At 48.0% G+C, this 27,321-nt stretch overlaps 1 long non-coding RNA gene and 1 pseudogene across 1 annotated transcript; one reads left to right on the forward strand and one right to left on the reverse strand.

Annotated features, from left to right (window-relative positions):
* Positions 1-27,321, reverse strand: part of LOC8067544 — a 50,901-nt pseudogene that overhangs the window by 15,898 nt on the left and 7,682 nt on the right.
* LOC110433334 lies at positions 20,781-23,286 on the forward strand. The gene is made up of 4 exons (XR_002450729.1): positions 20,781-21,046; positions 21,879-21,999; positions 22,683-22,849; positions 23,011-23,286. It is a non-coding gene; the product is annotated as an uncharacterized LOC110433334 (long non-coding RNA).

Below are 27,321 nucleotides of genomic sequence, written 5' to 3' on the forward strand. Positions count from 1 at the left end.
GTATTTATGTTACCGATGGAGTTCCTTGCGCCATCCAGTGATGATGAGGAGTTGGAGTTTTCCGACCAGATAGCTCAGTTGGCCTTAGATCCGATGACATCTATCTTTGAAAAGCCTGCCGACAATGAAAGGCAGCATCTTAAAGCTCTTTTTGTCAAAGGAAGAGTTGATGGTCAGCCGATGACCAAGATATTAATTGATGGTGGAGCTGCTATCAACATCATGCCATATGCAGTCTATCGGAAGCTTGGAAAAGGAGATCAAGATCAGACCAAGACCGATATGATGCTAAAAGACTTTGAAGGAAATGTGTCTCTGGTTAAGGGGGCGATCTGTGTCGAGTTGACCATCGGCAGCAAAACCTTGCCAACAACTTTCTTCATGATCAGTGGAAAAGGTGCCTATAATCTGCTGCTAGGGAGAGATTGGATTCATGCCAATTGTTGCATCCCGTCTACAATGCACCAATGCTTGGTTCAGTGGGTAGGTTACAAGATTGAGATTGTCCCGGGAGATTCTTCTTATGTCATCGCATTGGTAGAGGCAGATACCTATGAGAGGACTAGGTGTATCTCAGGAGAAATTTGTGAGAAGGATTTCCTCAAAGTTGCCGATTATGAAATTCCACCGATCCAAGCAGTCGGTTCTGATGAGGAGTTTTAATGGATAGGTTCGCCAATGATGGAAAGCTAGGCCAGGGATTCACATTGGCCGATGATTTAAAAGAGCTAGATATAGGTAGTGGTGATAAGCCTAGACCTACTTTTATTAGCGCTAAGTTAAATTCTAAGTGTAAGAAGCAGTTAACCGATTTGTTAAAGGAATATAAAGATTGCTTTGCTTGGGATTATACTGAGATGCCTGGTTTAGACCGATCGATTGTTGAACATCGGTTACCCATCGAGTCTGGATTTCGGCCACATCAGCAGCCAGCTCGCCGATGTAATCCTAATATCCTTCCCGATATTAAGGCCGAAATAACCAAACTTATCGAAGCTAAATTTATTCGGTAGTGTCGGTATGCCGAGTGGATTTCCAATGTTGTTCCAGTTTACAAGAAAAATGGGAAGCTTCGGGTTTGCATTGATTTCAGGAATCTTAATAAACCTACACTGATGGATGGTTACCCAATGCCAGTTACCGATCTACTAGTTGACGCTGCAGCTTTATGGATGGTAATGTAGGATACAATCAAATATTCATGGCTGAAGAAGATATTCCAAAGACTACATTTAGATGTCCTGGTCATGTTGGGTTGTTTGAATGGATAGTCATGACCTTTGGCTTGAAAAATGCTGGTGCTACTTATCAGAGGGCCTTGAATTTTATCTTTCATGAGTTCATCGGCAAGCTGGTGGAGATTTATATTGATGATGTAGTGGTTAAGTCTGGGGATTTCACAAAACATCTTGCCGATTTGCGGAAATTGTTGGAATGCACAAGGAAGCATGGTTTAAAGATGAATCCTAATAAGTGTGCATTTGGCGTATCGGTAGGACAATTCTTTGGTTTCATGGTGCATCAAAGGGGAATTGAAATTAGTAAAAGATCCATTGATGCTATCAACAAAATAGTTGCTCCTACCAACAAAACTAAGCTTCAGTCCTTGATCGGCAAGGTAAATTTTATGAGAAGGTTCATATCTAATTTGTCTGGTAAAATTCATGATTTCAGTCTTTTGCTCAAATTGAAAGCCGAGCAAGAGTTCATATGGGGGAAAGAGCAACAGTTGGATTTAGATGAAATCAAGAATTATTTGATAAATCCTCCAGTGCTGATTCCACCTCAGCAGGGAAAGCCCTTCAGATTATATTTGTCTACCGATGGGATGGTCATCGGTTCAGCTTTGATTCAAGAATTTGAAGGGAAGGAGCGTGTAATTTACTATTTAAGCAGAAGATTGGTTGATGCTGAGACTAGGTATTCGGCCATCAAAAAGTTGTGTTTATGCCTATATTTCTCATTATTAAGTTGAGGCACTATTTGTTATCGGCTGAATGCACTGTCATATGCAAAGATGACGTGGTCCGATATATGCTGTCTATGCCGATTATGAGTGGTCGGATCGGTAAATGGATCTTGGCACTGTCGAAATTTGATCTACGGTACGAATCGGCTAAGGCGGTTAAGGGGCAGGTTATGGCCGATTTTGTGACTCAACATCGCGGTGCAGTGGAAACTTTGGAAATTGTACCTTGGACGCTCTTCTTTGATGGATCCACGTGTGACCGGGGGGCAGGAATCGGCATAGTGTTAATTTCCCCTCGGGGTAGGAAGTATGAGTTCTCCTTGCCGATTGTTGCCACGTCAACGAATAATCAAGCCGAGTATCAAGCTTTGATAAAGGGGTTGGAATTGTTAAGAGAAGTCCATGCTGATGCTGTTGAAGTTTTCGGGGACTCTATGTTGGTTATAAATCAATGGGCTAGAAGCTATGAATGCCGAAGCGAGGTTCTGATAGCTTATTATGAAAAAAGTATGCGACTATTAAAGGAATTCAAATATTTCTCATTAGAGCATGTTTCTCGATTACATAATGAGGAGGCTAATCGGTTGGCTCAGCATGCTTCAGGGTATCAACCTATGGTTATCATGTTATCGGCAATCGGTGCCGATGATTGGAGGAAAGAAATCGTTGATTATTTAAAGGATCCATCCAAGAGAGTTGAGAGACGTGTTCGATTTCAGGCTACTAAGTATGTGCTCCTCGAGGATGAACTATATTATCGGACACTCAATGGGGTTCTTCTCAAATGCTTAGGTGATGATGAGGCTAAGAGTTTAATGGGAGAGATTCATGAAGGAGTGTGTGGAGCACATCAGTCGGCATTTAAGATGAAGTGGATGATCAGGAGAAATGGGTATTATTGGCCGACTATACTTGAGGATTGTTTTAAGTATTTCAAAGGGTGTCAAGGATGTTAGAAATTTGGCAATGTTCAAAGAGCACCCGCATCGGCCATGAATCCTATTATCAAACCCTGGCCATTCCGGGTATGGGCTATTGACTTAATCGGCCAGATTTACCCACCATCAAGTAAAGGGCATAAATTCATCTTGGTTGCCACTGATTATTTCACCAAATGGGTTGAGGCTTTTCCTTTGAAGAAAGTTACATTGGCCAATATGATTGATTTTGTGAAAGAGCATATTATTTACCGATTTGGTATTCCTCAGACAATTACTACCGATCAGGGTACTATGTTTACATCAGGGGAGTTTGATGAGTTCGCAATCGGTATGGGGATTAAAGTGTTAAATTCCTCCCCTTATTATGCTCAAGCTAATGGACAGGCCGAGGCATCTAACAAAGGAATTATCAAACTTATTAAGTGGAAGATTGAAGAAAATCCTAAGAGGTGGCATACATTGTCAAATGAAGCTTTATGGTCATATCGGATGGCTTGTCATGGGTCGACCAAAGTTTCGCCTTATCAGTTGGTGTATGGACATGATGCAGTGCTACCTTGGGAAATTAAGACTGGATCTAGGCGACTATCTTTTCAGGACCAATTGACTGCCGATGACTATGCTACCTTGATAAAAGACGAGTTGGATGATTTAGCAGGGCATCGGTTAAGGGCTTTGATAAGCATAGAATAAAATAAGATAAGAGTTGCCAGTTGGTGTGGGGGGATAGACCCCTATACCCTTACGGCTAGACTTGGGCCAGGAGGCTTGGCCCATTACGAGACGAGTTCAAGGCTTGGTCCGACAGCCTGGAGTTTCGCGCAAGGAAGCAAGATGTGGAGATCAAGCAGGATTCTAGTCGGTTAGAATAGGAATTGATATCGAATTATCCATGGCAATTGTAACCGGCTAGGATTAGTTTCTAGATCTGTAACCCTGCCCTCCAGACTATATAAGGAGGGGCAAGGGACCCCCCTAGGACATCATATTCTCTCAGCACAAATCAATACAACCAGACGCAGGACGTAGGTATTACGCCAACTCGGCGGCCGAACCTGGATAAAAAGTTTGTCCGCGTCTTGCGTCACCATCGAGTTCGTAGTTTGCGCACCGTCTACCGATAAACTACTACCGTGGGTATACCCCAAGGTAGACTGCCGACTAGCTTTCGTCGACAGTGGCGCGCCAGGTAGGGGGTGTGCGTGCAACTTTTCCGGCGAACAAGATGGTCACGATCCCAGCTTCCGCGACCGTGCCCGAAGGCCTCACGTTCACCGTCGGCCAGATCACGTGGACGACGTGCAGCGGCGGCTTCGCGACCACGGTTCCGAAAGAGATCCAGATCCAATCTGAGATCACGCCGTCTCCGACCACACGCATGACGGCACCAAGCTCCCGACCACCGTTCCCGCTCTACAAGGGAAAGGAGATCGACTGCTCGGACCTCCTCCAAGCGCTCGATCGCGCTGACTCCAAGCTACTCGAAGTCTCCCAACTAATAGATGGAGTTCTGCGCCGGCCCGACCAAGCTGCTCGAGCGGATTTTTCGAAATTCCGCCGGCCAACTCGTGTCGCCACACACGAACGGCTGGGAACGTCCCTGACGATAACCTCAACCCCCTCAGGACGATCCGTCGAGCTCAAAAAGGAAGACTATCCTTGCGGCCTGAACAACTCGGCCTCTGTTTACTCACAGCATGTCCAATCCGTTTTTAGCAAAGCGGGCTGGTCGCCGACAAGGAACAATCGTCACCATGTCAACATGGTGACCATCCGAGAGCTACGGGACGGCCAGGTTTCCAGCACCAACTCAAGCACCGGCTCCGTCCCCACCGAGGTTATAAACACCGAAGACGAGGGCTACGACCTGGATTTTCCTTCACACCCTCCGGGTTTCGACCGATTCCCGATATTCCCCCCCCGGCGAGGGGATATTGTGTTCAATGTCAGCGCCGACGAACCGGGTGTTGACGGAGAAACAGATGACCAGAGGCAACTCCGCGAACAGCGTAACGCCGATCGCGCCCGACGGCGTGCGGACGAGCAACAACAGATGCCACCAAGTAACCTCAACGATGCCTTTGACATGGTCGGGGACCAGCCGGTCTACAAAACGCCAAGCGCCAACGTGGCTGTCGCCATGGCCAACCTGGATCGGCTTCCTGACACCCCCGAATGCCAGGGAGTCCGGACCAGCATCCGAGCACACCTGATCGCCGCGATGGGACAGACAGCCACTCTGCTCAAGAGAGTCCAGGACGTTTCTTATACGGAAGCCGCCTCCGACCAGACTAATCGTAGCCGGGCCTCACCCAGCAGGCGTCACCGCAGCCGCTCCCCCGACAACCATCGAGGGGACTCACGGCGCGACGATGGTGGTCGGGACGCCGATGGCCGCCGCCAGCAGAACCGCGCACGCGGCCAAGAAGAAAATCAACACAGGGATCTCCGCCACAACATCCCTCCCAAAGATGCCCGGGACCGCATCAACAGGCGCGCCGCAGAGAGGGCAGTCCACGAAAACCTGCGCCGCATCGAGTACGATGCAACTCACGGTCCTCCGGGCCTAAGGCAGTTCTCCTCACACCTCCGCCAGGTCGTGTGGCCCCGCAATTTCAAACTCGAAAAACTTAAAAAATACGACGGCAAGGAAAATCCAGAGAACTGGATCACTCTCTATGAAATCGCCGTCCGATCAGCGGCAGGAGATGAGCACGTCATGGCTAACTACTTCCCCGTAGTCCTCGACCAGGCTGGTCATCAGTGGCTTCTCGGCTTGCCCGAGGACTCCTTCGACTCTTGGGAAGAGCTACGACAGGCTTTCATCGACAACTTCATCGCCACATGCGAGCAGCCCGGAAACAAGTATGACCTTGAAAGGATAAGAGACAGGAAGAATGAACCTCTGCGCGATTACATCCGACGATTCTCGGATATGCGCCTCAAAATCCCGAAGATTTCTCATGACGAGGCCATATCAGCCTTTATCAAGGGCTTGCGTTTCCATGAAGCGCTGAGGAACAAGCTGTTGCGTAAGCGCCCATCAACGGTAGCAGAGCTCCTCGCCACGGCTAAAAATTACGCCGATGCTGATGACGCAGAAAAACTAATCCGAGACGATGCGAGAGGCCCCGACCAGCCCTCCCGACGAGATGACGGTCGTGGTCGCTACGACAACAGAAATCACCGCCGCTCCGACAACCGCGATCACCGAGAGGTTTGGGATCGGCGGCGCGACAGCCGCGACGACTTCAGAGGAAAGCGCCCTCGCGAATACGACCACGAAGTAAATACGGTCAAACGTCCCAATGGACGACGGGACTACCAAGATGACTACAACAAAACGTTGAAGGGACCGTGCCAGCTACACCCAAAATCTAGCCATACCATGGAAGAGTGCCGCGTCCTCAAAAGTATCTATACACGGCGGGCCGCCCAAGAGGACTCCGCCAAGAAAAATAACAAGCGCGACGGGCACGACCATGAAGATGAGGATGAGGACCAAGACAGGGACCCCCGACACCAATACGTCAGCCCCACCGACGTGGTCCACTCCATTTTCGGGGGCAAGGTCTCCACTGAGTCCAAGCGAGAAAGAAAGCTGTTAAAGAGAGCCTGCCTCAACATAGACAGCACGGACGGGCTGATCGCAGATCCGAAATTTCCCGCGTGGTGCCACAGGGAGATCTCGTTCAGCAGGAAGGACCAGTGGGCCGCTATCCCAGAGCCGGGTCGTTTCCCACTGATTCTTGATCCCTGCATCAATAGCATCAGATTCGAGCGCGTGCTCGTGGACGGGGCAAGCTCCATCGACATCCTCTTCCGCAACAGCCTGCCCGCCCTCAAGATATCACCGGCGCAACTAAAACCTTACGATGCCCAATTCTGGGGGGGTTTTGCCAGGTCAAAGTTCGGTGCCCCTCGGACAGATAACATTGCCTGTCCAATTCGGCACACCCGATCACTTCCGGACGGAGTTCATCAACTTCGTAGTCGCGGACTTCGACGGGACCTACCACGCCATACTGGGCCGCCCATCGCTGACAAAGTTCATGGCAGTCCCGCACTACTCATACCTAGTCCTTAAGATGCCCACGGAGAAGGGTGTCCTAACCGTCAGAGGCAACGTCTACACTGCGTACACCTGCGAAGAAGAAAGCTTCAAGATCACCGAGGCAATTGACCTCTCAATCCGCATGGCGGAAACAGCAAACCAAGCCGCACAGCTGCCCCCCGACCAGCTCCGATTACCTGAGCAGGAGACAGCCAGAAAGAATTCGAAATCCAAGGAGTACAAAGAAGTGCAGCTGGTCGAAGGCAACCCCGAGAAGACAGCCCTCATCGGGGCTAACCTGGATCCAAAATAGGAAGACGCGCTCGTCAGGTTTCTAAGGGACAACGTGAGCGTTTTCGCATGGAAACCCGCAGACATGCCCGGTGTCCCACGAAACCTGATCGAGCACTCCTTAAACGTCTCGAAGACCGCAAGACCAATCAAGCAAAAACTGCGACGGTTCGCTCGTGACAAAAAGGAGGCTATTAGGACAGAAATAACACGGCTTCTAGCAGCCGGATTCATAAAAGAAGTGTATCATCCCGATTGGCTCGCCAATCCGGTTCTTGTACGCAAAAAGAATAATGAATGGAGAATGTGCGTTGATTACACCGATCTCAACAAACACTGTCCTAAAGATCCTTTTGGTCTTCCTCGCATCGACGAGGTGGTCGACTCAACGGCCGGATGCGAACTCCTCTCCTTTCTAGATTGCTACTCTGGTTATCACCAGATCTCGTTAAAGGAAGAAGATCAGATCAAAACATCCTTCATCACACCCTTCGGCGCATACTGTTACACTACCATGTCTTTCGGACTTAAAAACGCCGGGGCCACTTATCAAAGGGCCATCCAGCAATGCCTCCACGACGAGATTCGCGATGACCTCGTCGAGGCCTATGTGGACGACGTGGTCGTAAAAACAAGGGACGCGAGCACCCTAATCGACAACTTAGACCGAACCTTCAAGGCACTCAATAGGTACAAGTGGAAGCTCAACCCCAAGAAATGCATTTTCGGCGTTCCTTCCGGTCTACTGCTCCGCAACGTCGTCAGTTGCGACGGCATACGACCAAACCCTTCAAAAGTCAAAGCCGTACTCGACATGCGACCACCGAAGAACGTCAAGGATATTCAGAAGCTAACCGGATGCATGGCCGCCCTCAGTCGTTTCATCTCAAGGCTGGGAGAAAAAGGCCTCCCTTTCTTCAAACTACTGAAAGCGTCAGAAAAATTCTCTTGGACAGAAGAAGCCGACGCTGCGTTCACTCAGCTTAAGACCTTCCTCACTTCACCGCCTGTCCTCACAGCGCCTCAGCCCAATGAAGACCTACTCCTTTACATTGCTGCAACCGACAGGGTTGTTTCCACGGCAGTAGTGGTCGAGCGAGATGAACCAGGTCACGTTTTCAAGGTCCAGAGACCCGTTTACTTCATAAGTGAAGTTTTAAACGAATCCAAGGCCAGGTACCCACAAATACAGAAGCTTATATACGCCATCCTGATAACGTCAAGAAAGCTGAAGCACTACTTCGACGGCCATCGAGTCCTGGTGACAACCAGCTTTCCTCTCGGGGACATCCTGCGCAATAAAGACGCCAATGGCAGAATCGTGAAATGGGCAATGGAATTATGTCCATTTTCCCTAGAGTTCCAGAGTCGCACCACTGTCAAGTCTCAAGCCCTGGTCGATTTCATTGCCGAATGGACGGATCTCAACGAGCCTTCCGTTCCAGATGTCTCAGACCACTGGTCAATGTTCTTTGATGGGTCCTTGAACATCAACGGTGCAGGCGCTGGGATATTGTTCGTATCACCAAACAAGGACAAACTCCGCTACGTCCTTCGGATCCTTTTTCCGGCGTCAAACAATGTCGCCGAATACGAAGCATGCTTACATGGCGTACGACTAGCCGCTGAACTGGGGTCAAGCGCCTCTATGTCTACGGCGACTCCGCTTTGGTCATCAACCAGCTCAACAAGGAGTGGGACGCAACCCACGAGAAGATGGATCTCTACTGCAAAGAAATTCGCAAATGGGAAACTAACTTCTACGGCATAGAGTACATCCACGTGGTCTGGGATAAGAACCAAGCAGCAGATGCGTTGTCAAAGTTAGGCTCATCTCGGGCCCAAATCCCGCGGGGTATTTTCGTCCAGGACATCCATGAGCTGAGCGTAGGCTCCCCCCTGGTCGACAAACAACCCACCGAGGCAATGCTCATAGATGACGCTACTCCGACAACCGGTGGGCGTGACTGGCGTACCCCGTTCATCAAATACATATCAGACGGGACAGGCTTTCAGGACAAAACAGAGAACCAGCGTCTCATCCGACGATCAAAGAACTACATCCTGGTCGACGGAAAACTCATGCGGAAAAACGCAAGCTCCGAAGTACTGCTCAAGTGCATACCCCAAGATGATGGTATCAAGCTCTTGGAAGACATACACGCCGGATCCTGCGGCAACCACGCCGCATCTAGAACGCTGGTCGGAAAGGCTTTCCGAGCAGGTTTTTATTGGCCAACCGCGGTCAGCGACGCAGAAAAGCTGGTTCGGCATTGCGAAGGATGTCAGTTTTTCGCTAAGAGGACCCACGTACCCGCCCATGAAATTCAAACCATCCCGTCGTCTTGGCCCTTTGCTTGCTGGGGGCTTGACATGATCGGACCATTTAAACCAGCCCCGGGCAATTTCAAGTTTGTCTTCGTGTTAATCGACAAGTTCTCCAAGTGGATTGAATACATGCCCCTGGTCAAGGCAACCTCCGAGAAGGCTGTGGAGTTCCTCAATCAAATCATACACAGATTCGGCATTCCGAACAGCATAATCACCGACCTGGGCACTCAGTTTACTGGCACCACTTTTTGGGATTTCTGCGATGACAGAGGCATAGTCATAAAATATGTGTCAGTGGCACATCCACGTGCCAACGGTCAAGTTGAACGTGCTAACGGAATGATCGTTGACGCCCTAAAGAAAAGGCTGTACACCGAAAACGACAGAGCACCCGGTCGATGGATGAAAGAATTGCCGGCTGTGGTCTGGGGCCTCCGAACTCAGACCAGTCGAAACACAGGGGTGTCTCCCTACTTCATGGTGTACAGTGCAGAGGCGGTCTTGCCGTCCGACATACAGTTCGGATCTCCTAGAATCGAGTACTTCGACCAGGCGACCGCCGACAACGCCAGAGGACTCGAAATCAATTGCATGGAGGAAAAGCGTTTAGTGTCGTGTCTCCGAACAGCAAAATATCTCGCAGCAGTCAGGCGATACTACAACAGGAATGTCAAGGACCGTTCTTTCGTGGTCGGCGATCTGGTGCTTCGATGGAAAACAAGCCAGGAGGGAATGCACAAGCTATCCACTCCCTGGGAAGGACCCTTCGTGGTGACCGAGGTCACACGACCTACGTCCTACAGATTGGCATACCCAGACGGAACACGAGTGCCTAACTCTTGGCACATCGACAAACTGCGATGTTTCTATCCATAAAGTTTTAATGACTTTCTTTTGTAAGTATCTTATAATTTTTGATAATGAAATTCTCTATTTTTGGCCCATACCTTGTCACACACAGCACTCGGCAAAATTCCTGCAACGGATGCTCTTAGCGACAACCAAGACAAATACGGTGACACGTCACTCAGATATTCTTACAGCGCTCAAAACAACAGTCATGACAAAAAGCAAACTTTATTACAAACTTTACATACAAAGTTTACAATAAATACCCTGACGGGCAAACACTAGTCTATTCCTACGACTACTTTATTGGCCTGGCTGCTCGGGCTGATCACCCGCCTGGCCCTGCTGCCCGGACGAAGGGGTCGGGGCCACCGGCGCCTGGCTGGTCGAGACCGCAGGCGTCGACCGCCCATCTCCCGCAACGGACGCGCCCGACAACTCCCTGGCCGACCTATCTGAGCTCGGCTGGTCTGGAGGAGTGGCCGTTCCGCACATATTGATGTCGCCGATCACTGTCGACGACAAGTCCAGCAGATTACCCCAAAGTTCGTCCGCTTCCTGTGGGCCGACTTCCTTCGGGTACCCCTTCTCCAGCCTGCTCAAGTCGACCAGGGGGTAGTGGGCGCGCACCATGCTGAGGACGTGCGCGCCGGCAAACTCCCCGGCGTCCTTCACAAACTGCTGGAGCCAGTCCCACGCCCGTTGCGCCTTCTCGACCGGGGTCAACTGCGGCACGCGGGGCTGGCTCTCCGGGAGCTCGGGACTGATCAGGTCTAGGACCGGGGACACTCCCTTCCAGATCCTGCAACAGTTGACCTTCCAGGAGTCCCGGTCCTTGATCAGGTCATCCAGGTGCTTTTTGGTGTTCACCTTGAGCACTGCAAACGAAACGAAACGTTACTTTCGGCATACCAGACAAATAAAGGGGCAGGCAGCAACCAACAAGGCGGCACCCATTACCAGATAGCTCCCGGTCTTTTCGACCCAATTCCTATTCTGCTCGCCGCCCGGACTCCAGCGCACCGGCGAGCTGTTGGCTGAGCTGCTCCTTCTCTTGTTGGAGGCTCACCACCTCCTCCTCCAAGTCTGCGTGAATCCTAAACTGGTCAGCAAAGCAAACTATACAAGTACGCGAAGCTGCTCGGAGCGTGTGACTAACCTTCCTGCAGCCGGTACTGGTCGGCCAGACGACGAGCGAGGTCGAGACGACGCTCCTTTTCGGCACTCATCTCGACCACCTTCTCCCCGACCTCCGCGCGCAACCGGTCTACCTCCACGGCAAGGGCCTTGTTCTCGGCCATGACGCCTTCTATCTGGTCAAAGCACCGTTTCCGGTACTTCGCCGTTTTCATTACGTCCTACAAAGCAAGCATATAACGACCATGCAAGACAAGGCAAAAGAATGCGCAGCAGTACAAAGAGCCGCTTACCTTGACTTCGTCGACAAGGCGTTTGGCCGCGCGCTCCACCCTGGCGGCCTCTTCGGTCTCGGCGAGCTCCTCATGACCGATAAAGTGATCCCCGCGTTGGCGCCACACATACACGTGTTGGCGGCCATCACGGGGACGACCCTCGATCTCTTCCACCTCGTCATCGGAGGCCGCCCGGGTTTCCTCCTCCTGTGCTGCGTTACCCCCGGTGGTGGTCCCAGGCATTACTGGCCCTTGGACCAGACCTGGGGAGCCCGCAGCCGAAGAGGCTCCTGCTCGGGGCGGCGGGGGGACTTCACTCCCCCCGGCAGGAGGAGCGGTCGGAGATCTTCCCTTCTCTGAGGAGTCAGTTGGGGGAGCCTCTCCAGCCCTGGTCGGGCTGCTTGTTGTAGTCGGCGCCGCGCTTGGGAGCCCCTCGGTGCTCCCAGGCGCGACTGCAGCTGTTGGCTGCTCTGTGGTCTGGGGGGCCGCATCCCCAGAACAGCGGGCAGGCTCGCCCGTTCCCTGGCTGGCAGTTTGGCCAGGGTCGACATCCGATGCCGCACTACAGGAACAAAAGTTAAAAAAAAAAAGAGAGGAGTCCAAAATACGTAAGTCGAACACTTACAGGTCTGACCGACGGTGGGTCGCGGTGAACCTCCTCCTTGCCCGGCTGGTCGGCACCTGTGCCCCCGTCTCGGCAGCTTGCGGGGCAGCGGCGCCGCTGGCCACTCGATCAGTGGCGACCGGCGCGGTGTCTGGGCGGCTCCGAGGCCGGCGGACCAACGACGGCGCAGCCTCCTCCTCGTCGTCGTCGTCGACGATCCGCACGAGCCGACGACGCTTCGGTGCTTGGCTGCTCTCCGCCGGTAGATCTGCCGGCAGCTCCGGTGTCGGCAAGGGATCTGCCGGCAATGGCCTTTTTCCCGCTACCCTCTCCTCGGAGGTCGGGACGGGGCGGGCTCGGTCTTCCTCACTGCTGGTGTAATGAGTACACCGAGCAGCGTCCTCCTCTGGCGGGACCTCTCCCACCGGATTTTCCATCCCCGGTGCCAGTGATACATACACTGCGCACCGGTCGACATCACCGACCTGCAAAAGCAACAGAGATGAGTCAACTGCAGACGATATACGAATGATCAAACAGAATCTGCTACATACCTTTGGTGCTGGTCGTCCTAACTTGAAGGCTTGCACCCGATCACTGCCACGGATGAAGCCCCCATCCGCGAAGTTAAACAGCTCGTTCAACAGCTGTTGTACCTCCGCTTTCTCCAAGATCTCCGACCGCATCCTGGTCGGGTCTGCGCTTCCGGCATACTCGTACGCCGAGTGCACCCTCTTCTGGCAGGGCATCACCCGGTGGCAAATGAAGTTGCCGACCACGCCAAGCCCGTCTAGGCGCGACCAGTCGATCAGCTTCATGAGATCCGCCACTGGACCGTCGAACTCCGGGCGGTCGGTCCAGCTCGCCCTCTTCTCGGGAATGTATCCCACGTCGCAGAACGTGGAGCTGCCCGGTTCCTCCCTGATGTAGAACCACTTCCTGTACCATTCGGTCAAGGAAGTGTTCCATGGGTAGTGCAGGTAGCGATTCTTCATCCCATCACGAAGGTTGAGGTATACTCCACCTGCAACCTTGGAGCCTCCAACTGCTCCCTTCTTCCTCAAGCAGAAAAGATACCGGAAAAGATCGAAGTGCGGCTCTATGCCAACATAGGCCTCGCACAGGTGGATGAAGGTGGAAATAAGGAGAATTGAGTTCGGGTGCAGATTGCAAATCCCGATCTCATAGTACAAAAGAAGACCTTGAAGAAAAGGATGAACAGGAACACCAAAGCCTCTCTTAACGAAATCTTCAAAAACGACGATCTCACCGGCGCGAGGGTCGGGGTAGCTCTCCCCCTCCGGTGCCCTCCAGCCGCCGAGCTCTGCGCCGTGCAGAAGCCCCATATCGACGAGGTCACCAAGAGATTTTGTGGTGCTGCGAGACTTCTTCCACTCCTTGGCCATCAGTTCGGCCCTTTTCCTGGAGTCGCTCTTCGCCATTAGAGGCGCGATTGTGGGTTGGAGTTAGGAAGATGCAGGAGATTGGAGAAGATGAGAGCGTAAGGTTTGAAGGCAATGGCAGGCGAAGCGGTACAGGCGGACCTATTAGGCCCTTATAAACCCGCGACTCCACCTCTCCCACTTCCTGTATTCTCGGGAAGTGGGCAGGCCATGCGGCGGACGCGGCGTTTCGGTTTACAATGATTATAGACAATTAATACGGCGGAGTTTTCGTACCAATTGATGGTTTCCTTTTCTCAAACCATGCAAAGAGCGGTTGTACAGTTGCCAGGCGCAACTTTTCATGCATCCGTCTGACATATCGTCAGGAGACCTTGTCACGACAACTTTAATTGGAAAGATCTTTTCAAAAGTAAGAAGACACATACGCCAGTGAGTCAACAATCCGGGGACTGCACCGACCACCGAGCAATCGACGCTCGGGGACTGGTCGCCCAGTCTATCAGCTCGGAACTTGAAGGACTGCACCGACCACCGAGCACTCGACGCTCGGGGACTGGTCGCCCAGTCTATCAGCTCGGAACTTGAAGGACTGCACCGACCACCGAGCACTCGACGCTCGGGGACTGGTCGCTCAGTCTATCAGCTCAAAGCTTTAAAGCATGCACCGACCACTGAGCACTCGACGCTTGGGGACTGGTCGTACAGTATAGCAACATATAAATCCAAGAAGCACACTAAGTGCTTGGGGACTGGTCGATTGGTTTTTTCAATTGCAGGCGAGCATGACATGCTCGGGGACTGGTAAATTCAATTTTTTAGACCTTGCTACAAGGCTCATACTTCGCCTTCCAGCAAGCTCGGGGACTACATCGGTACGATGCATCTAGCGATCATCTCAGTCTCAAAACTACTTTGGGGAATTTTCTTTTGACCCTGGCACCACGTGCCTACGTCACCTACTACCAGGCTCGGGGACTAAGTGGGCACACTTCACCTTGCGGTGAATATGCTTGCTATTTTGAGGTCTATACTTTTCAGAAAAGTAAAGTGGGCACACTTCACTAGGAAAGAAATCTTTTTTAATTAAGAGCACCATGCATTCTTCGAACAACCTGCTTCTTCGAGGTCAATGTTGATCAACTGTCTTTTGAGTTGGTCAAAATACCGTTGCAACTGTTTGGGCGACTTTCCTGCTTATTGAAGACGTCAAGCCTCACTGATCGAAGAAGCTCAAGACGGCGTGTTACATCACAATACATGGTGCTCGGGGACTAGCTGTGGGGGGATAGACCCCTATACCCTTACGGCTAGACTTGGGCCAGGAGGCTTGGCCCATTACGAGACGAGTTCAAGGCTTGGTCCGACAGCCTGGAGTTTCGCGCAAGGAAGCAAGATGTGGAGATCAAGCAGGATTCTAGTCGGTTAGAATAGGAATTGATATCGAATTATCCATGGCAATTGTAACCGGCTAGGATTAGTTTCTAGATCTGTAACCCTGCCCTCCAGACTATATAAGGAGGGGCAAGGGACCCCCGTAGGACATCATATTCTCTCAGCACAAATCAATACAACCAGACACAGGACGTAGGTATTACGCCAACTCGGCGGCCGAACCTGGATAAAAAGTTTGTCCGCGTCTTGCGTCACCATCGAGTTCGTAGTTTGCGCACCGTCTACCGATAAACTACTACCGTGGGTATACCCCAAGGTAGACTGCCGACTAGCTTTCGTCGACAGTTGGTATGATAAGAAAGTAAAGGCTAAGGAGTTTGCCGATGGAGACTTAGTATGGAAACTAATCTTACCGATCGGGACTAAATGTTCAAAATTTGGAAAGTGGTCTCCCAATTGGGAAGGTCCTTATCGGATAAATCGATCTGCTCCTAGCAATGCTTATATTTTAGAAACTCTCGAAGGAGTTGAATTTCCCAGGGCATTGGATGGCAAATATCTAAAGAAATGTTATTCTAGCATATGGGTTGATGCATAAAAGTTTGGAGTGCCGATAACATTCCTATCAGCTGGATCAAAGTGTATCTGGGGCTGAACTCTATGTTTTAAAAGGTGCCGATAACAGTCCTATCGGCTAGACCAAAATATCAGGAGTATTTAAAAGAAAAAGAGCAGAGTATGCTGCCGATGAAGAGTTCACATGTTCAACAAAGCCTGGATCGTCGATATGGCGCGCAGACGGATCTGATTGGCATCTTCTATCTCCTTCATATCATCATCGGCAGAGCACTCCACTGGCTTCAGTTTCTTCTTCATCTGCAGTGCTTTGCAGGCTTGGATGTTTCGCTCTTGTTCAAGAATCTTGATCGCCTCAGGCAGCTAGCTTTCTTCCTGTTGAGCTTAGGACAAAGCTTCTTCCACTTGTTTGAGTTCTGCCAACAGGGCTTCTCTTCTCGCCGATAGATTAGAAATCTTTTGCTTTAGTACATCTCCTGAGGATTTCAGAATGTCGATGCTCTTATGCTTCTCATCGGCAAGGAGCTTCACTTTCATCATTTCCTCTAAGAGCTGAGCGTAAGCAGCTCTATCGGCAAGACGCTGAGCAGCCTTTTGATACTGCAGCTGACGACTCTCTAACTGTACAGCCTGAAAAAGAACCTCCTTGGCATCGGCAGGGATTTGACCTCTGTGGGGCTTGAATAGAACTTTGGCTGGATCAGAGTCATCGAACAATTGCGATGTCTCTTGATGAAGAAGGGCTGACAGGTCCGACAACTTTGCTCTAATCTCTGCCGATGAGATTCCAACTGCTCGAGAAGAACTTGCCTCCTCGCCTTCATCCTCGGAGATCTCGATGGTGAAGGAGAACAGGCTGTCGGGAGAATCCTGTTCCTAAAAAAGAGGACAGGATAAGTTATTTTGTGATCAAGTACTCATAACAATAAAAATAAAGATCGGGTAACTTACTTGCTTCAGAGCTATCTCTCGCCTCTGACTAGTTGAAGCCGATGGAACCACAGGCTGATCGGCTGGGATTACCGATGAGGCTATGTCAGCTGAAATATTAACAAAGGTACTTAAAAATTGGAAAAAGTGGGTTCATCGGCAATAAATAGAAAATATGTTACCTTGAGGAGGTGCAGTACTAGTCTGAATCGAGGAAACTACCGATGCTATGATTAAGCTTGCTGGATCGGCAGTATGCTCGTGTACATCAGCCGATGTTTCTTCTGGCTGAGGTTCTTCTGGCTGGAGTTCTTCTGTTTGGGTTTCTTCTTGTGGTTGAAGAGGAGACGGTGCTAGTTGTATCTGGGCTTCTGGAGGAGAAGGGGATGATTCTACTGGGATCGGAGATAGTGGGGGAGGAGAAGGCGTTGCTGTTCTCTGGCGCTTTGCTTGTAATCTGGTACTCTTGGAACCTTTTCTCTTCGGTTGACTGGACTGGGGGGCATCGGCAGTCGTACTTCTGGTCTTTGCCGATGTACCGGTGTGCTGATACAACAGTAAAAAGTTTATAAGTACAAGTGTGATAAGTATAAGGATGGAATCGGTATAAGTTGAAGAACTCGAGAATTTACCTTGAAGGCCTGTGCCAGGGCAGTGGCAGCTACCGATGGGGATTTTCTTGTTCGTTTGGTAGTAACTTTCTTGAGGCGTACACCCCGATGCATTGTAGCAGCTAGGGTTAGAGCGTTGTTGCCGATCAAAGAAATTGGGCCCGATGGAAGGAGTTCAATCGGCCTGCCATAGTGGTGGCGTATCATCAACGTGTAATATAACACGGAAAGTGAGTTACCGATGGAAGTAAGGGTGAAAGGATTGAAGCATCGGTTTAAAAGTACTTACATTATTATCAGGGACTTTGTATTGGGGTCGATCATGCCACGGTATGTGAGAGCCGATCTGCAGAACAGGTGCTCTTTCCATTCTTCCCACCACTATTTGTATGACTGAGTAATGAAGAGGGCTGGAGTCCAAGCCGATAGATCGACGTCTGTGTTGGCGTTTGGTGGAAGTTGAGCTATCCTGATCCATTCCAGATGGCTAGTGATGGTCTCCCTCGGTTTTATCACATCGGCGTAGCAAAGTGCAATCGGCAGTTGGCCGAAAGCCAGTTGACGAGCTAGTGCCGATGGATTGTAGAACTCATAAGTCATATTAGAAGCTTTCCCACTGCCAAAGAAGTTCACCGGTATAGCTCTTGGAGTGATAATTGCCATCATCACCTCATGATCCTTGTTGAGAGCATCGTTGAAGGGGTGGAAAGTCAGGGGGAATCTGGTGTCTGGACCTTCATAAGGCATCCATGCTCGCTGTTCTCTAGTCAGGCCCTCGTACAGAGTCTGAAAGAATCGGCTAACCTGGTCTGCGTTACCACCTATGCCAGGCAAAACTATGGCAGCCTCGCCAAAGTTCAGAGGGGAACGAGTTGCCGATTCTTCTTCATCCAGTTCATAATCCTCGGCTATATCCCTAGGGAAGCGCTGTGCGAAGAGGTCGAACTCAAGGCGCTTGTGCATGTGGAGACTGAGCCACATATTGATGAACCACCAGGGACCCCCTAAGTTGCCGATGGGTTGGCCGAGTAGAAGTTTCCTGGCTACTTGGTGGAGGAGGTGATAAGCCGAGCCGAGCAAGTATCGGCCAAGAGGAAATCGGCCGCCGTTGGCTAGTCTTTGTGCTGCCGATAAGTAAACAGAAGTTGGTCCTGCCGATCGGCCACAGAATATGAATTTATCCAGCCACATGTTCAGAAAAGTGGTCTGTTCCTTTGCATTGACAGGGCCTGTTCTTCGGTACTTCTGGATGTACCCTGACCAACCTCCGATAGCACGAGTTTCCACCTTAGCACTGGGTTTGGTATCAAACAGGTGGGTGGTATCGGCAGTGGATATATCTAAACCGGTGAGCATAAGCACATCGGCAAGTGTAGGAGAAGCAGGGCCGTGGCCAAACACAAAAGCATTGAGTGTGTCTGACCAAAAGTATGAGGCAGCTATCAGTAGTGACTCATTTCTCTCCATATCGGCAAGAGACAATCTAATGCACTGATCTAGTTTCCGTTCACCCCATTGGACCTCATTTGAGTTACTGACTCTCAGGAACCAATCCTTCCATCCCTTGGTAGGACTAGGCCAGGAGCGGAAAGCATCTTTCCATAGATCTAGAGAAAAATTCTCGGCTCTAAAGGGGATTCTGTTTGTCTCTGCGTTTATAAGATCGGTGGGGTCTAAGTTTCCTAGTGGACCAAGGCATTGGAGATGGGGTTGATCGGTAGGGATCACGATCTTGTCGGCCAAATCCTAAAGATTTTAAATGAAAAGAAGAACAAAAAGAAGAAGGATTCGGTAAGACAGATTGCGGATGAATAAAAGTACAGCAAGAATACAAAAAAGAAGGAGGGTAAGCTAACCTCAGGGACGACAAAGTTGATGGCCATTGCCCCGTGGGGAAGAAGATCGAAGACTTGGGGGTTGTTGGAGGAAGTTCTTGCTGGAGTTCTTGGAACTCTCGAATAGTTGCCGTGGCCAGGAAAGCAGAGTTGGGGCTGTAGAATGATGCGATGGAGAAGGAGTACCCAAGAAGGAAGTATTTATAGGACAAAACGGGCAAGGGCAAATTTGACTTATTTCTTCGCCGCATCAGTGAAATCCGAGGGTGCTCATGTGGATATGGTAACTGTTCGCACGGTAATCAAGGGATTGCGCAAGTGATTTGACAAGAAGCGGTCATGATTTTGGAGATATTTCACTGTGCGGGATTTCTTGGTCGGTCCATCGGCAGTTCCCTCTAACAGTAATATTACCGATGGGCGCATAAAGTGGAGAGATCCGGTTCGGAAGGTTGAGGAATTCGAGGAATCAGCAGGAGAATCGGACCAAGGTTGTTCAGATTTAAACGGTCGGTTACCAAATTGGGAGAATTAATTGCGGAAACACTACAGGAGGTGGGTGGCTTTTTGACGTATTTAGCATGACAAAGTCCATAATGTCATTATATTATCTGTTTTATGATATTATATTTTAGACACCTTGACTTAATGACAAAAGAAAATTGTATGTCACAACAAATGTCATATAACTAATCCAATTTCATCTAGTGACGATATTTGATATGTCATAAGGTCTATTTATATGTCACAATATCTAGTGACGATATTTGATATGTCATAAGGTATATTTATATGTCACAAAATATTTATTGAATTATTTTTAGATAATTTGCAAAGAACATTGCCACGTCAGTAATGCGAATTCTGTGACTACAAAAGAGTTTTGAACCTGGGATGTCAAAACTGCCACACCAAGGTATACAAGAAACTTTCCACTGGCGCAGAGGAAACTTTCCACTGGTAAACAAGAAATTTTTCACCGGTATACAAGAAACTTTCTATTAGCGCACAAGAGGTTTTCCACCGGTCTACAGAAAACTTTCTACTAGCGCACAGGAAACTTATTTGATTTACGTGTAGTTCAAATTTAAAGCTTACTTATTTTTAAAATGTAGACAAAACAATTGACTACATATTATAATTTATAATCTCGAAATATTCAGTCTAAAAATATGAAGCCCATAACCTGGATACAGCCCATAATGAAGTATGCTTTTCTTTCCGCCGTTGGATCAACCTTGCACGGCTCAGATATGCGAATAGCAGAATAAAATTGACTACTCCCCCGCAAGCTGCAGCCCGTCGAAACCCTAACCCCAGCGCCCATCCACCGCCGCCGCAGCGCCCGCCCCTGCCCGCGCCCGCCGCTGCAGCGCCCGCGTCCGGCCTCAGCCTCGCCGCCGCAGCGCCCGCCCGCGGCCCCCGCGCCCAGCGTCCGCGCGCCCGACCTCGCCCCGGCCGTCGCTGCGCCCGCCCTCGACCCCCGCGCCGGCAGCGCCCGCCCCCAACTCGCCGTGGCCCCCACGGTTCGCTGCGGCCGTCCGCGCTCGGCGTCCGCGCGCCTGAGCTCGCCCCGGCCGCCGCAGCGCCCGCGCGCGGCCCCACGCCGGCAGCGCCCGCCCTCGGCTCGCTGCGGCCCCCGCACACCAACACGGCCGACCTTGTCTCCTGGTCGGCCACGGGCCGTGGCGCATCTGCCTCGCCGGTTTGTTGTGAATTGATTGTTCTTCTGTTTCCGTGCTATGCGGCTGACTTGGGGGTGATGATGTGTGAGCAGCCGGCCGCGGGGATTATGCCGGCGGCGCGCCGGTCACGGAGCAGGAGGCCATGGATTCTGAGCAAGAGGTGAGTTCTGGGGCATCCCCTTCTGCATTCCGTGTTGATCCGCTCGATCTGTGTCATTTACTGCATTCTACTTATTAATCCGGTTCCGATCTGATCTAGCGATGGGCATCTATGTGTGTGTGCGTGCGTGCTCTGTTCGGATGTGTGCTTAGACCGATCCAGTCGATGTCTCATTTCAAACATAGCAAGCCATTCTATAATGGATGGGGTTTAGCGAATAGTGGCAGCTGCACGTTTCAATGCTTGGGACACCTTCCCATGGTGGTTGCTGGGGAGCAGTTGCTTGCTAGCGGTTGGTTCATGCTCTAGCCAAAAAATAATTAACTGACACAAATTGCCTAGACATGGAAAACATGCAGCAATATATTGATTCATCAGGGACAGCGATAAAAATGGTTTGGTAAATATATGGTTTCTATTGGGATTTTGTGTAGTCGTATTGCAACATTTCTGTCTGCATATTTAGTTCTGCATTAGTAAAGTCTAGTGTCAGTATGACAGTATCAAATTCATATGCTGTTTAATGCTGGTGACAGACATGCCACCATTTGAGCTCTTGTTTCCATTGTGACATCATGAGGGCTTTTGAGCCAAAAATGTGTATACCTGTATATTAAATTTGATTTGGATTTCTCTACAGACTACATGTGTTTCCATGTTATAATAATTTGCCTGTCTGCATAGTTAGCACTTTGCATAATTTGCAGTTGGTTGTTCCAGGAATCTTTTTCTAATATTACTGTCTTGTAGGAGAGACTGATCATTAGAGAATCATCATTGTGCCATTTTCCGAATGCCTGGTATATTTGATAACTGAATGGCTCTCTTGCAGATGGCGCTTTCTTGCAACCCTGCTCCACCTGGGATTATGGTAGCTTCTGTTGCTACCAAACTGACATGCTAAAGAATGACAATGAGAATGACAAGAGAGGGGCGTCGCTATATGGAATGTTGTATGCACACTGTTCGCTATCATTCTTATTCTATTTTTTTTCACTGAATTTGTGAATATGTTGATTGTTATTCAGTAGTGTGAATCTGTTCCTAGTGTGCATATATGTCTCATCATTTATGTTTCTGCACTAGCAACATAATGGTATATACAGAAATGGTATTCATAGTTGATCATAGATTATATATGAGCATTAAATAAATTATAAACAACCAAATAGACAGCCTCTGTCTATGGGTTGTATGAGTTGTCTATTTAACTGTCTCTATTGTAAATTCCAAGAATATATAGGCAGCAGCTGTCTATGGGTTGTACATACCCTTACAATAGCCTTTGTGTATTATGATATTCAAATACTTTGCACATTAAGTGAGCAAGTGTGTTACCTGACTCTGCATTGCTTTGATCCTGTTTAGAGAATTTTGCTTAGTAAAGAATTAAGACCTTTTCTTAAGCTATAGCTGAATATTCCTTGCTGCTGGCTTTTTGCTTGCTTCTGGAACAGTAGGGAGAAATTATTAATGTATTGCCTGGCATATTGTTCAGCTAGACAGCCAACTGTAGAAGAATGAAGTTAGATCAACATAGTTACAATTTAGTTACAATTTTTGAATTGAATAAGGCACCTGATGAGGGTACAAGTTGTCAATGTTTTGATCAGCTATCCTTGTGCCATGGTTGCAGGTTTATGTTAAGAGCATGTTTTTTACTCACTCCATCTGCAAGCCTCAAGTAACCCTTCATTGACCAACTATTTCTACTGTTTATTGGTTTATGTTAAGAGGACGTTTTTTACGCACTCCATCTGCAAGCCTCAAGTAACCCTTCATAATTAGGGAGCTTGTTTCAGGGTACATCCTAGTAGCAGTATTATTTTTGTGGATAGATTTGTTTCATTAATTGTTATATGTTGACCAGAGAGCTTAGTTCTGTCCAATAGATATGTATGAACCTAGAGCTAACTCTAATCTTTATATTTTTGACTAATTTGCCTACCATTTGCTTCTTTCAGATTGGTTAATAGTGTGGTATGGAGGATGTCTCTGTAAAGTGAAAAGCCTCAGTAATGTTTAGGGGTAGCTACAGCTCTTTTTGTTAGCTTGATATGAATATTCAAGATGTTGAAATGGCTATGTTCTTTGTCATTTGGACATGTGACTTAGATGTAGCGTGATGTATATGGCTACCTGGATGTATGAGTTTGACAATATAATTTTTTGCAACCTGGGATTTTGTCAAGATTGTGTAATTGTTGAGTGAGTGGGCTTAAAAACAATTGCGGGCTCTAGCAAGACAAATTTAATTTGTGACGTTTTTCTCCATCCTGCCATGTCAGCAATTCATCCTACGTGGCATTGCCTACATGGCAAGGCTAGAATTTAATGACAGTAAACTAGTGTCATAAGATTATATGACACTGAAATCACACGTCATAAACTTATGACATTTAGCAAAACAGATGTCATAAAATCATTTTGTGACAGTGGCTTTTTGACATTACATTTTATGTCACCTTGATGTCATAAAACTCAATTTGTGACATAAATTGCATATATTATGACATAATGGAATGTCAAAAAGCCACACACTTGTTGTAGTGAAAGGCATCATTACTGCAGAGAATTTCGGAGCATTAATGATTTTATACTCCGAAATTTGGGGGCATGTGTTGACACCGTTTTTGGACACGTACCCGGGGACCAGAAAAGTATAGATCGGCAGGTGGAACAATGGTAACTAGTCTGCAGAAGAGTTGCCGATGAGGATAGTTGCCGATGAAGAGACGATTGAATATGACTAAGTCCAGGGGTGGTGACGTGTTCTTACCGATGATCAATATCGGTGTTTGCCGATGGCCATAACAGGAAGACTATCAATGACTCTTAAGGAAAGCGTGGAGGTTGCCGATTGATCTGTGGCGGCGTCCCGGTCGGTTACAAGAGGGTGGTTTTATGTTTTCCTTAGTTATTTAAATTCGTTTTGTATACAGATTCTGTTTGATTTGGAATTCGAGTCCTAGTCGTGTCTGATTGTAGCTCTTTGAGCAGGGTATAAATGTAGACCCTAGGGCCTTGTAATTGGATATCTATCAATCAATCAAACACAAGTTTTTACTCATATTCCAGTACCTACTTTTTCGACGACTTCGTCATACTTTTCCTTTTTATTACGAGTTCTTAGGAATTCGTCGACTTAAGTTCGGCGTATTCTCGAGTTCCGTGTGATCACCTTTTGGCCGTGACATCCGGGCGTATCGCTGTTGTCGGGACCAAAGTGTTCGAGTTATCACCTTTGCCGATAGTAAGGTCAAATCAGCTGGCACGCCTTAACGTTTGAATTGGGTATTAGCCCTTTGTGTTTGTAGATCCGCTTTTGCATCAACAAGAGGATCCCTCTAGTTCATCTAGTTCTAGTTCTAGTTCCTCTAGTTCTAGTTCTAGTTAGTTCTAGTTGTAATCTAGAAAATAGGGAGAGAGAAGAGGAGAGCGGAGGAGGAGCCGGGTTTGTCGGATCTTCCTCAACATTGTACTTTTGCAGCAACTGGTTCGTTCTTCATCGTTCTCTAGGTTCTTCAATTCATAATTCCTGAGTTCTTTAATTACTTTTATTTACATTCAAGTTATTTATTGGATTCCCGCTTGCATCAAATGTTCTAGTCTTTATAACGCTAGAGTAGTAATTAATAGATTAGACATGGTGTTTAGTCTTGCAATTACCTAGAATTGCACCCAATCTTGCGGATTGTTGTGGTAGCCCTAGGGTAGTGACAGCCCTAACGGTCGACGTATTCCACCTCGTTTGGATCGGTGTTTGTAGGACCGCAGTCAGAGCTTCCTAGCCCCCTTCTCATCTCTTTCTATGGTAAGTGTTCTGATGTCCCGATATAAATAATCTTTGAAGTAATTCTTGATTCTTAGATCAACTAGAGAACTCTCAGGAAACTTCCTCTCTTCCCACCAAAAATAATTATATAGTTATCCTTGGGCGATGTTGAATGTTAATTAGTACACTCACGTTCCCTGTGGAAAATCGATACTCTGGAATACTCCTGGGTGAAAGCTACATCGGTATCCGTGCGCTTGCGGATTTTTCCGTTTGCGTTTAAAATACCCAACAAGCTTTCTGGCGCCGTTGCCGGGGAACGGTAGCTGTGCTAGTTTCGAACCAAGTCGTCCGTGTATTCTTTTTCTTTTCCTTTTTTACCACATTCACCTTAACATTTTCACCACACCACATGGATTTTACTCCAAGCATTAATGAGCATGGAATTTATTTCATAGCCACTTCATTTACTCCATGCTCATATGCAACATCTTCCCAATCTTTTGATCTCTCCAACATCACCACATTCAAGATCTCCAACCCCCTCTTCCTTTCTATTTATAAAAACTTTAAAAGGGCGGTTGTTGATGCATATGTCTATAACAAATATTGCAGATCTCGTTGAGTTGATCTTGATATAGGTCAGCGTTAGAGGGGAAACCACTTCGCCGACAGAAATTGATGGTTTCCCAAGGACAAGCTTAGTGTCCTAAAATAAGAACTGATCAGAACATAACATGAGCTTTTAATTATTTGCAACATTACCTTGTGTATTGAGCATATAAGGATAATTGTAAAAAATTCCTTCGGGTATTCTTGTCACTAACATTTCCAGGATTGGAGCAAGAAGATCGGATGAATGACAAGCACAAGGTATGTCCAACCAATCATCATACACCATTGAATTAAATTCATCCAAACTTGAATTTTGCAAAATTCAAGCTTGGGGGAGTACTTTACATAAAAACATCCTTTACCATGTTGCTATGTTGGTTGTCCCTACCTTTGAGACATGCTCAATTTGTTAAATACTAATCACACTACTTCATCTCCACTTGAGTAGATCTCTATAAATGCTCTCATGCTACCTTTATTTGCTTTAGTATATGTCTAGGTTTAGAGTAGTTTCATTTATCTCTTAATTAAGCATGGTGCTTAGTTAGGAATGTTGATCTTACTTCCAAGGGATTTTAAATTAAGCATGGTGCTTTGGTTAAAATGCCCTCCTAAATCAAATTAGACATAGTGTCTAGGTTGATTTTTGAGCCGATAGTATGCTATAGTAGATATGGGATATTTTGTTGGACTAACCCCTATAGAAAAACTTTCAATATCGACCTAGGAAGTCCTGAGATAAACTCACATTGGAGACAAAGAGAGAGACACATGAAGTTTAACAATTTACACAAGGAAGACATAGTTCACAAGAGATGATCCATGGAGGGTGCCACAAACACGATGCACAACCGCTAAAAAAAGGAAAGCTTCCACAAGGTGATACTGTACCATCACTCTTCAAGTAAGGTAACATCTTAAGGTACTTGACTATCACTTTTTATAAGCTTCTCCTTGGTTCTGGCGTTCACATGAATAAAAGAGACAAACATGTATGATTTGTAACTCCCAATTAACCAACCCAATTAATTCAACATGTTTAGTCCTTTAATCTTTGTTCTTAGTACTACCTTCGTGATCCCACACTCCTAATCATATAAGCTAAAATGTGCACATTCAATCTTTGGAAGATATAAAAAACAAAACATAAGTATAGATAGATTATCTTTCCATTAGGTTGAGCGATCTGATCTGACAAATTTTTAAATGCTACACTCATGATCTAATTATTCATCAACTTTGTCTTGCTCACTATGCTTAAGGTTAGAGAAGAACAAATACACTTTTGGTTCTGTTGGTGTTTTCCACCAACAGGGCCCATGCACTTGATCTCTGCCTTGTCTCTATGAGTAGGTACACTTTGAGCAAAATATGAAGGACTTTTACAACTTCTAGACTCCACCAAGTGAAGAACCTAGATCTACGAGCACAAACACACTAGAGATACTGGACACTCAGGCAATCAGTGCCCTGAGATGCTTGAGGACGTAAACTACACCAACAACAACAACATCAACTACTACAACCGTCCTCAACAAAATCAAGAGAGGCGATCCAGGATGTCATCCCGATCTCCATCGGCATGGTGGACTTCCCAGAAGCACTCTGCGACTTTGGCTCCAGCGTCAACATTATGCCCAGGGTACTCTATAAAAAATTCTTTACACATTCTTTACAAGAAACAACCATGTATTTGCAGCTTGAAGATCGGACACTAAGTTTCCCAAAGGGAATATTGAAGAACCTCTACATCCGAGTTGGTACCTTATACGCTCCAGCAGACTTCGTGGTTATAGAGACTGATACTGATGAGAGCGCACCCATCATCCTAGGGAGGCCATTCCTGAACACCTCGGGAGCTGTCATCTACGCTAGTGCTGCCAAG

This window comes from Sorghum bicolor, chromosome 1 (assembly GCF_000003195.3).
Source record: "Sorghum bicolor cultivar BTx623 chromosome 1, Sorghum_bicolor_NCBIv3, whole genome shotgun sequence".
NCBI lineage: Eukaryota > Viridiplantae > Streptophyta > Magnoliopsida > Poales > Poaceae > Sorghum > Sorghum bicolor.